General features: G+C 32.1%; 1 protein-coding gene across 1 annotated transcript in view; it reads left to right on the top strand.

Annotated features, from left to right (window-relative positions):
- Positions 1 to 6674: 6674 nt before the first annotated feature.
- Positions 6675 to 9521, top strand: part of LOC139485734 (hepatocyte growth factor receptor-like) — a 39108-nt gene continuing 36261 nt past the window's right edge. The window contains exon 1 of the mRNA XM_071270390.1: positions 6675 to 6747. The gene's annotated coding sequence lies outside the window, so the exon portion shown is untranslated. The remainder of the gene's footprint in view (positions 6748 to 9521) is intronic.

The following is a 9521-nucleotide window of genomic DNA, read 5'->3' as shown; positions in this document are numbered from 1 at the left end:
ACTTTGAGTAAGTCTTCGATTTCGAATTCAGGCCATTATTAGAATTAAAGTTCTACTTGGCATTAAGTTTCGAGTTGGACTTCTAGTTAGAGTCACATTTAAAGGTAGATTTCTAGTTACAACTTTGAACTTGAGTCACTTTTTGAGGTAGAGTTTGTGTGAGATTTGAATTTAAGTCTCATGTAGATTAATTAAGATTTCGAGTTGAATTCGAGCTATCTTATATGAGTTTGTAATTAATTTTTTTATCGTGGACAAGGGCTTTTGCTCGGGCTTCCGAAAAGAGGGCTCTGGGATATGCGTACACAAGATAAACAATGTAACAGTATACAAAACGCAACATATAAATTGAAATGAAGTTAGATGTGGTGTAATTGCCAATGAGACAACTATCCATCAGAGTCTAAATGCAGTGGTATAAGAAATCATATATAGGCAACCGTACAGCCTTCAACACAGCGTATAGTCAGCTACAAAAAAAAACACCATGCACATGCATGCGAAGAAAATCAAACGAAAACACTTACGGTATAATTTATAAATAAACAAGGCCTACAAAAAAACAAATATGACACACATGATACAACGACGACAATTGAAAGTCATGCTCCTGACTCGGGCAGGTACATACAGAAAGTGTACATGGCGGAGTTTAACATGTATGTGACCGATAAATCCTAACCTAACATTGGACTGTTACAGTAGTGTAACAGCACAACATGGGAAACATATGTAAACTAGACAAAGTGATACCCCCGCACCCCTCTCTAAAGTAGCTGTATTATAACAAAGTCAATGTATGACTTTCTCTGCCCCCGCAGATGCAAAGTGTTATTTTAGAATAACTCTAACATTTAACCGCTTATAACCCAAAAATGACAAAATTTAACTATTTCCCAAAAGAGCAAATATTTAAAAAAAAAAAACCCGACCACATGCACACCTTCAATATATGAACAAACAGACAGTAAAGAAAAAAACTTCCTATAATTCAAATTGTAGGAGGAGTTACTAGTATGCGGAATAACTATACACTTTCAGTTGCAGGGGCATAAAAAAAACCCGTTTCAATTGGCTGACTCAATAGATCGATATGTCTGGGTAATACAAATTCATCGGGAAGGGGGGGGGGGGTGGGGGATATCGGGGGCTCAAGAGATCAAGAACACCACCGACCTTTGACAGGGAAACTGACACTAATAGTCACCCTTCACGTGCGGGCTTCGAATCAGTGTTTAGAGACTAATGATTCAGTACTTTACCTAATAAGACCACTCGACCACCTATACTCTTTATAAACAGTAGAACAATACGAATGGAATTATATATAAAAATAAAAAGATGTGGTAAGATATATTGCAAAGAAACCAGTCCCCACCAGAGACCGAATAATGTAGACAGTAGCAACCGAAGGTCACCATAGGTTGTCAACAATGAGCAAATCCCAAACCTTATATATATATATATATATATATATATAGCGATATATAATATCGCCAACATGACAAATTAAAATCAATACAAACGAAAAATCTAACTGCTTGATTTATGTGCATACCTACTCTTCCTATATCTATTTACCGTAAATATGGTAAAACATAATCTGTAAATTTACACTTGTAATACCGGCTTGGCAAAATTGGGTGTTAATCAGAATCTTGTTGTTTTCACGGTTATATGTCTGTTTGTCTTTGTATGGGTTTATTAGTTTTGAAGAAACGTTGTAAACATCAAAACAAGTACAATTTGTCATATTGATCAATAAAAAAACATGTGCAAATATGTCTAACTTATTTTTACGTTTGTTAAATTCAAATGATGACCTCTTGAGGACAACTTGAAATTTATTGATCTAATAAAAGTGGTTTCAGAGATCTAGGTTAATGGTTGTTAGCTGGCTCATTAACTTCAAATGGTAAATATTTCTGTCATGAATTGAAAATGTTAAAAAACAAATCAAAATGTAGGTAATGAAAACTTGGGCTGATCAGGTAAAACGGTTGGTAATGAAAAGTGGACTGATCAGATGAAACGGTTGGTAATGAAAACTTGGGCTGATCAGATGAAACGATTGGTAATGAAAACTTGGGCTGATCAGATGAAACGGTTGGTAATGAAAATTGGGCTGATCAGATGAAACGATTGGTAATGAAAATTGGGCTGATCAGATGAAACGGTTGGTAATGAAAATTGGGCTGATCAGATGAAACGATTGGTAATGAAAATTGGGCTGATCAGATGAAACGATTGGTAATGAAAATTGGGCTAATCAGATGAAACGGTTGGTAATGAAAAGTGGACTGATCAGATGAAACGGTTGGTAATGAAAATTGGGCTGATCAGATGAAACGATTGGTAATGAAAATTGGGCTGATCAGATGAAACGGTTGGTAATGAAAATTGGGCTGATCAGATGAAACGATTGGTAATGAAAATTGGGTTGATCAGGTGAAACGAAAAAAATTGGGCTGCCAAACGAAAAAAGAGGGTACGTTCAAATTGGATTGTAAGGGTATGACGTTTAAGCATTCATATAGGAATAAGAGTTTCTGTGATGTTTTTCTCAGTATTGAGACTTCTTGGATCTTCACGTACACGGGTAATCTTATAACTGAAAGTTTTAGATTAGTCTATGGAAAACAACGGCTTTTAAAGCTCGCAAAGGCTTATTAAATTATACGCGACATACCATCTTCTGTTTGATAAAGTTCATGAAAACATACCAATCAGACAAACATATATATGTTCCGGACCATACGCCGCGTATTTGGACCATACGCGTATGGTCATGACCATATGGGTATATACTCATATGGTCCGACCATACGCGTATGGTCGGGGTAATTAACACTCTGTTACAGTTTACTTTTAATTTATACTTCTAAACTCTTCATATGGTATGACCGTTCATTGAAAAGACGCTATCATATAGGTTATTTTATTATTATATTATAATAAAAAGATAAGCTAAATGAAAATTAGAAGTTTCACATAGTTAATTTTACTTACTTGTCAAAACTATAATAAACATATTTTATACCGATGGTCATTACCGATCGTCATTACCGATTTGTTATTACGCGTGAATAGCAATATGCTGACTTAAAAAAATAAAATCCAAAAATTTCTTAATGAACTGTTACACAAGAAGTCACTGGAAAGTAACATAGTTTATTTAAGTTGTCTTGTGTATATGGTGTATTACAGTCATGTCATAGACATATCGGAATGGCCCAAGACCTCGGTATCACTGTACACAGCTACAAAAAATTTAGCTTTTCACTCGCAAACAAAAGGTGTAAATGAAAAGGATCGTGCACAATCAAGACTTGCAAATGCAAAAATCTATGATACCGTGTGGAAGTAAATGTAATTAGCTAACTATGGCATCAATATGTAATTTTTACGTAGTATTTTAATTATAAAATAATACATTGTCATGTAACCATCATTGTTAATTTAGATAAAGTTTTTATTTTACTTTGAAACTTTTATATAAATGTAGTTTAAAAAAAAATATACCTACATGTATATGGTCCAAATACTCGTATGGTCCGGCCCGTTAATAACCAAACGAGTATTATACTCATATGGTCCGACCATACGCGTACGGTCGGACCATACGCGTACGGTCGGACCAAACGCGTATGGTCGGACCATATGAGTATTCGCATATGATCATGACCATACGCGTATGGTCCAAATACTCATATGGTCCAGAAACATAATTATACAAACAGTCTATTTTTCATATGGGTCATTATAAAAAAAACCATGCAAAACTATGTTATTGGGTCTTTTTAAGTCACAGACATGAAAATATATCAAAATAACACTTGCATATGTTAGATATGAATGTTTTGTGATACACAATATACTGTTTACAGTATGAAATGTTATAAAAACATCCTTAATGTTTTCTTAAACCCTTGAAGATAGCCAGAATTAACTGTTATTTTTTACTATAAATCCTTTCAGACTTGAAATAGGACTATTATTCATATCATTTGTTATTTTGATTTATCACTTTTTATTGCATTTTGATACATACAAACATTTTTTTAATGATTTTGGGAGGTTTATGTTGGCTTTAAAATAAAAATTTTCACCAAAAGGAAATGTAACATTTTTTAAGTCAATGGTGTTACCAAAGGACAAATTAGTAGGATAAGAGTTATCTTTCGCAAGATTTGGGCATTTACAACAGTTTCTCCCTGAGCAATATTACCTGTAAGCATGTTATGCAAAAGAAAAACAAACAATTATGTTGACGATTTAGTGAAAAAATCGTAAAAGTAAGTAAAGGTTATATCGTAATTGGAAATGGTGTCCATGGTGTACCCTTTATAAAAATCATTTTTTGAAAACAGAATAATGAAACATATTGATTATAGAAACATGCACCAGTAAAAACATAAAGAATAGGGGAATGGAGCACTTATTTCGTAACTGAATCTTAAACTACACCTGAAATCATAGGTGTTACTGTCAATGGTGAGACCATTTTGATAAAATAACACCATTGACCAGTTTAGTAACACCACTGAATATATCACGACAATCAGCATTGTTTTGTGTTTCTTTCATGTTTAACAAGCTAAACATCATATTATTTATGAAAAACAATACTTATTTAACACTGTTTTCACAATATCATGTATTACATATACACAGTTTTCACAATCTGATGTATGCTGGTAACACCAATGACACTATTTAGTAACACTATTGACATTTTTAGTAATGGATATTATGTTATATAATTTGAGATGTTTTAGCCTAAGAATTATTTTTTCATCTTTTTCTTTTGCTCGGTGATCTTGGCTTTGTGTTCAGTACTTGATTTGAAATGTGATGTCATTGGTGATACTTTTGTGTCATTGGAGTTACTGAAGGGTCAGTGGTGTTACTATATAAAAATGCGACATTATTTTTTAATCTTTATTCATAAATGAAAGTGTTTTAGGTCGTGTACGAAGGATTTGGTATATTATTATCATCTAATCTTATACAATTCACATATATTCAGTTTAAGTGTATTTTTTAGTATTTACAACGGCCATAATAAGGAGAGCCAACTTTTTTACGAAAATGTATTCTGAAATTTATGTTTAAATAGAATGCACAGCTATATGAATAGTGTCAATAAGTCGTAATTTAAACCTAAACAACAAATTGGAACAGTTGTTTGATGTTAAACAATAGTATTTAGTACCTATATGTATGCTTTAAATTGGTAACACCATTGACGCGATTCTTTCAAAGAAGGACCTAAAATTGTTAAAATTGAAGAAACTCTTCATTTTTCCCATTGCATATTTCTGAATATCGTTGCTACCATACTATAGAATAGCGGGACACATTTAAAAGTTTTAAACAATGACATCATTTTTCAAAATATTACCTCGTCGAAATCTGCACTTTTTTGATAATGACCATCAATTTATACTTCCACTCTCAATTTTATTTAATAGTGCTATCAAGTTTAACCACGATTGATGAGAAGATGATAGACTTCCGGAAGTTGAAGTACTACAAGTGGTTCAATTTATACGGAAATATTTAGTGTTCAATATGTATATGAATAACATCCTTATTGCAGAAAATAAAATAAAGTTGTATTAAAAACTGTATGAACATGTATTTCAAACCATTTTGTTGAGTACAATTTGGACGTAAATCTTTTTAAAAGTGATGTTTTCATATTGTTGGTCCTAGTATTTATATTTTACTATTTCTTCCTTTATCGGAAAAGCGTAAACGGCGTTGTGTTTTAATATACTAAACACCACTATCAACTACCAAAACAAACAAAAAATGTTTGTCAGATTTACTATCAACTGCTATAAGCTTTTGTTGGCGTCTTCGTCATATAGATGTGTAATGTGTTCTTTTGATCAGCTTTGCTGTATGTCAATGATGTATGTTTACACAGTTTTGGCGTCTAAATTCAAATTATTGTCACATAAACCTAGTATGTCTGTTTGGGTTTCTCACCCAATTTGTCAATATACCGGCACCATAAAATTTGATGGTTGTTCATTTAGCAAACAATTTTCATAGCCTTTTCAAGTAAGGCAGTATTGAGATGTTCAATTCGAAATTGAAGTTTAACATGATTCTAGTTGCCTTTAAAAGTTTATTTTTTTATCGTTCCCGATGTAGGAAATTAAAAGAAGCGCTCGTGACTCATGGCACTTCTCAGGTGTTGTTTTTATTTTTTTTATTTGTACTGGTAGCTACAAAGTAAATATAATCGTTTAACTCATCGATCTAGTTATAATACAAAAATAAATATATTTACTTTCTCTAATTCAGTCTAGTAACACAACTTTTGTAATCGTAATATGAGACGAAATTTAACCTGAAATTCCTACGTACCATCTTTCCAATGGGAAAACAATTTACTTTCAATTTTCAAAACAAAAACTTGAACGCCAATTGGTATTATCTGTTTTTCACTAAAACATGGCAATTCTGAGTAAGAGGAAAGATTAATCAGCTCAGAATCAGAATAGTATGTCCGGGTATGGTATAATTTTATTCTGAACTAGCTCGTTCAAATGAAGAATAAGAGTGTCGGTTTGTACAAAAATTGATCCCCTCCCCCTTTTCACTTTTTTTTCGTCATAATATGAGATGAGGATGAATTTCCTGACGTTGAAGTAATTCAAGTGGTTTAAATTACCAGGAAATATTATTTGTTCAATATGTGTAAAGATAATACCCAAATTGCAGAAAAGAAACGTAAGTTTTATTTTGATTTTTCTAATTTACTATAATGATCGTGTATTTCAATCTTTTTCAATTTGCATTTTTTTTCTTTATTTCTTTTCACTTCTATTTTTGTTTTACCATAGTGATACGTTAATATCATGAGACTGTGAACAAGTAACTAGTTCAGCATTATTAAATTATGTGTTGATACATGTATAAAATTATCATAAATAATAAAATTTAAATGTTCGTATATGACAAAAAGTATACAATTAGAAAAACCAAGATAAATGCAGTTTCAGAATTATTTTTTGCAGCACTCTAAAAAAAAGTTTTTAATCGAGATCCAAAGTTAGAAAACTATGATAATAGTGCAACAAGATACTATTTCAAGTGAGCTACATTGGCTGCTGCAAAGGACAGCAAGTGTGAGAAATGAATATTAACGTTTTCTTAACGTTTAAGAGTTCTAAATGGTGAAATTGAAATCATCTCTTCGCAAATTTTACGGACGCCATTACGAGTTGGTTGACCGTTATGGAATAACCGTTTCACAAATGATATCGGATATGTTCCTTACGTCGTAACTACAATTCCCTTCCCTTTCACGAATGTGACCTACCGGATTAGACTATTTACCGGATCTGTTATAACATAAGCAACACGACGGGTGCCACATGTAGAGCATGATCTGCTTACCCTTCCGGAGCACCTGAAATCACCCCTTGTTTTTGGTGAGGTTCACGTTGCTTATTCTTTAGTTTTCTATGTTGTGTCATGTGTTCTATTGTTTGTCTGATTAACTTCTTTCATTTTTAGCCAGGCGTTGTCAGTTTATTTTCGATTTATGAGTTTGAAAGTCCCTCTGGTATCTTTAGTCACTCTTTTATTTCATTAACCTAGAAATATCACATTGAAAATATTTATTTTTATAATTCAGTTTTGGTATACATAGGTGTCATCCATCTGTTACAAAAAAACTCATTTGGAATTGCTGTGTATTTTCTTAGATTGTCAATAAGAATCAATTTTACTCCAAACTGTCAAAGTAACCACTTTAAAGTTGTGTATCTTGTGTGCAATTATAATTGTTCATTTAAAATTTACTCAGTTAACAAGGAAAAACGGAACTTGTTCAAAATTACTGCTACGAGCTTGGTCTGATTTTCCAAGAATATCAGTGTTAAAACAATATGTTAGAAATGTTTTTGAAAGGAGTTTATTAATATATAAACACTCGCGAAACTATTTCAATTTTTGGAGCGAGAGACCGAGTAATCGGATCAACAAAATCTATAAATAAGCAATCTTTATCACCGAAGTTTTAAATGAAATATTTCGCAAATAAGGAAAAAAACAATAAAAAATAACCCAATTACTTACAGAACTAGAAATTTTATTTAAAAAGAAACAACACCAACAGATTCTTCCACCTCTTTTTTACACTTATACATATAATTTGGCCTTTTTATAATTGTTTGGATTCGGGCGTCACTGATGAATCTTTTGTAGACGAAATGTGCGTCTGGCGTAAATACAAAATTTAATCCTGGTATCTATGATGAGTTTATTGACATACTAGTATACGGTCATCTCAGTATCAGAATCTATTACACACGAGACAATTTTGATTCTGAAATTATCAATTTGACCCATCTTTGTAGCATTATACTAACTTCACCTGCATATGGGATACAATTTTCCAAACTTATTCGGAATTTAAAAGCTTGCAGTTGCTCCTCAAACTTTCTTTGTAAAACTTTACCAGTGTCTGAGCAAAAAGTTAATGAAACAGGGATATGTAAAAAAAATATCGTTATTTTAAAAAAAAAGTTCATTGGTAGGAACCAAAACATTTTTAATGAATATTCCGTATCACCTTCACAAATAATACGCGCTGGTCTTAAAGTACAGATTATTGGTCCTGCTGTTGTTTATTATCTAATAATGTGTTATAATACTTTTTCATATGTTTTTTTTTTAAATTGTCAATTTCAAGTTTAGCTGTTGTACATGAAAAGACATATAAAAGAATACTACATATAAGAAAAGTATACATAAGAAAATGCCTGTATTATGTCAGGAATATGCCAGTTGTTATCCAAACGTTTGATGTGTTTGAGCTTTTGATGCTGATGAGGGACTTTCTGTTTCGAATTTTCCTCGGAGTTGGTATTTTAGTGGTTTTACTTTCTACACTTTGAAAGAATTCAGTTCATGTTGATAAACCACAACTCCATGAAAACATATTTAATCTTTTTCATCAATTGTCTTTTCAAGTATATGGAATTTTGCGAAGAAAATTAAAAAAGATATACATTTTTGGGGGTTGACATGGTGATCTTAAATAAAAGAAAACTTAACATATAAATCTGGAATCATAATTATATTGAAATACTGATTAAAATCTATGATACTTTAAAATGAAATATATGCGTATCGTTTTAAAATTGTCCGTTTAAAATTTTTAAATTATAGGCAAACGTCTCAAATCATTATTGATATTCATGTCAACACAGAAGTTTTGACTACTGGACTGGTGATACCCTCGGGGACGAAACGTCCACCAGCAGTGGCATCGACCAGGTGGTGTAAATAGTTATCAAAGATATCAGGACTATAATTTAGTACGCCATACGCGCGTTTCGTCTACACAAGACTCATCAGTGACGCTCATATCAAAATATTTATAAAGCCAAACAAGTACAAAGTTGAAGAGCATTGAGTATCCAAAATTCCAAAAAGTTCTGCCAAATACGGCTATGGTATCTATGCCTTGGATAAGAAAATCCTTAGTTTTTCGA

This window comes from Mytilus edulis, chromosome 1 (assembly GCF_963676685.1).
Source record: "Mytilus edulis chromosome 1, xbMytEdul2.2, whole genome shotgun sequence".
NCBI lineage: Eukaryota > Metazoa > Mollusca > Bivalvia > Mytilida > Mytilidae > Mytilus > Mytilus edulis.
The sequence above is the reverse complement of the archived record's forward strand: the minus strand, read 5'-3'. Positions and strand labels throughout refer to the sequence as shown.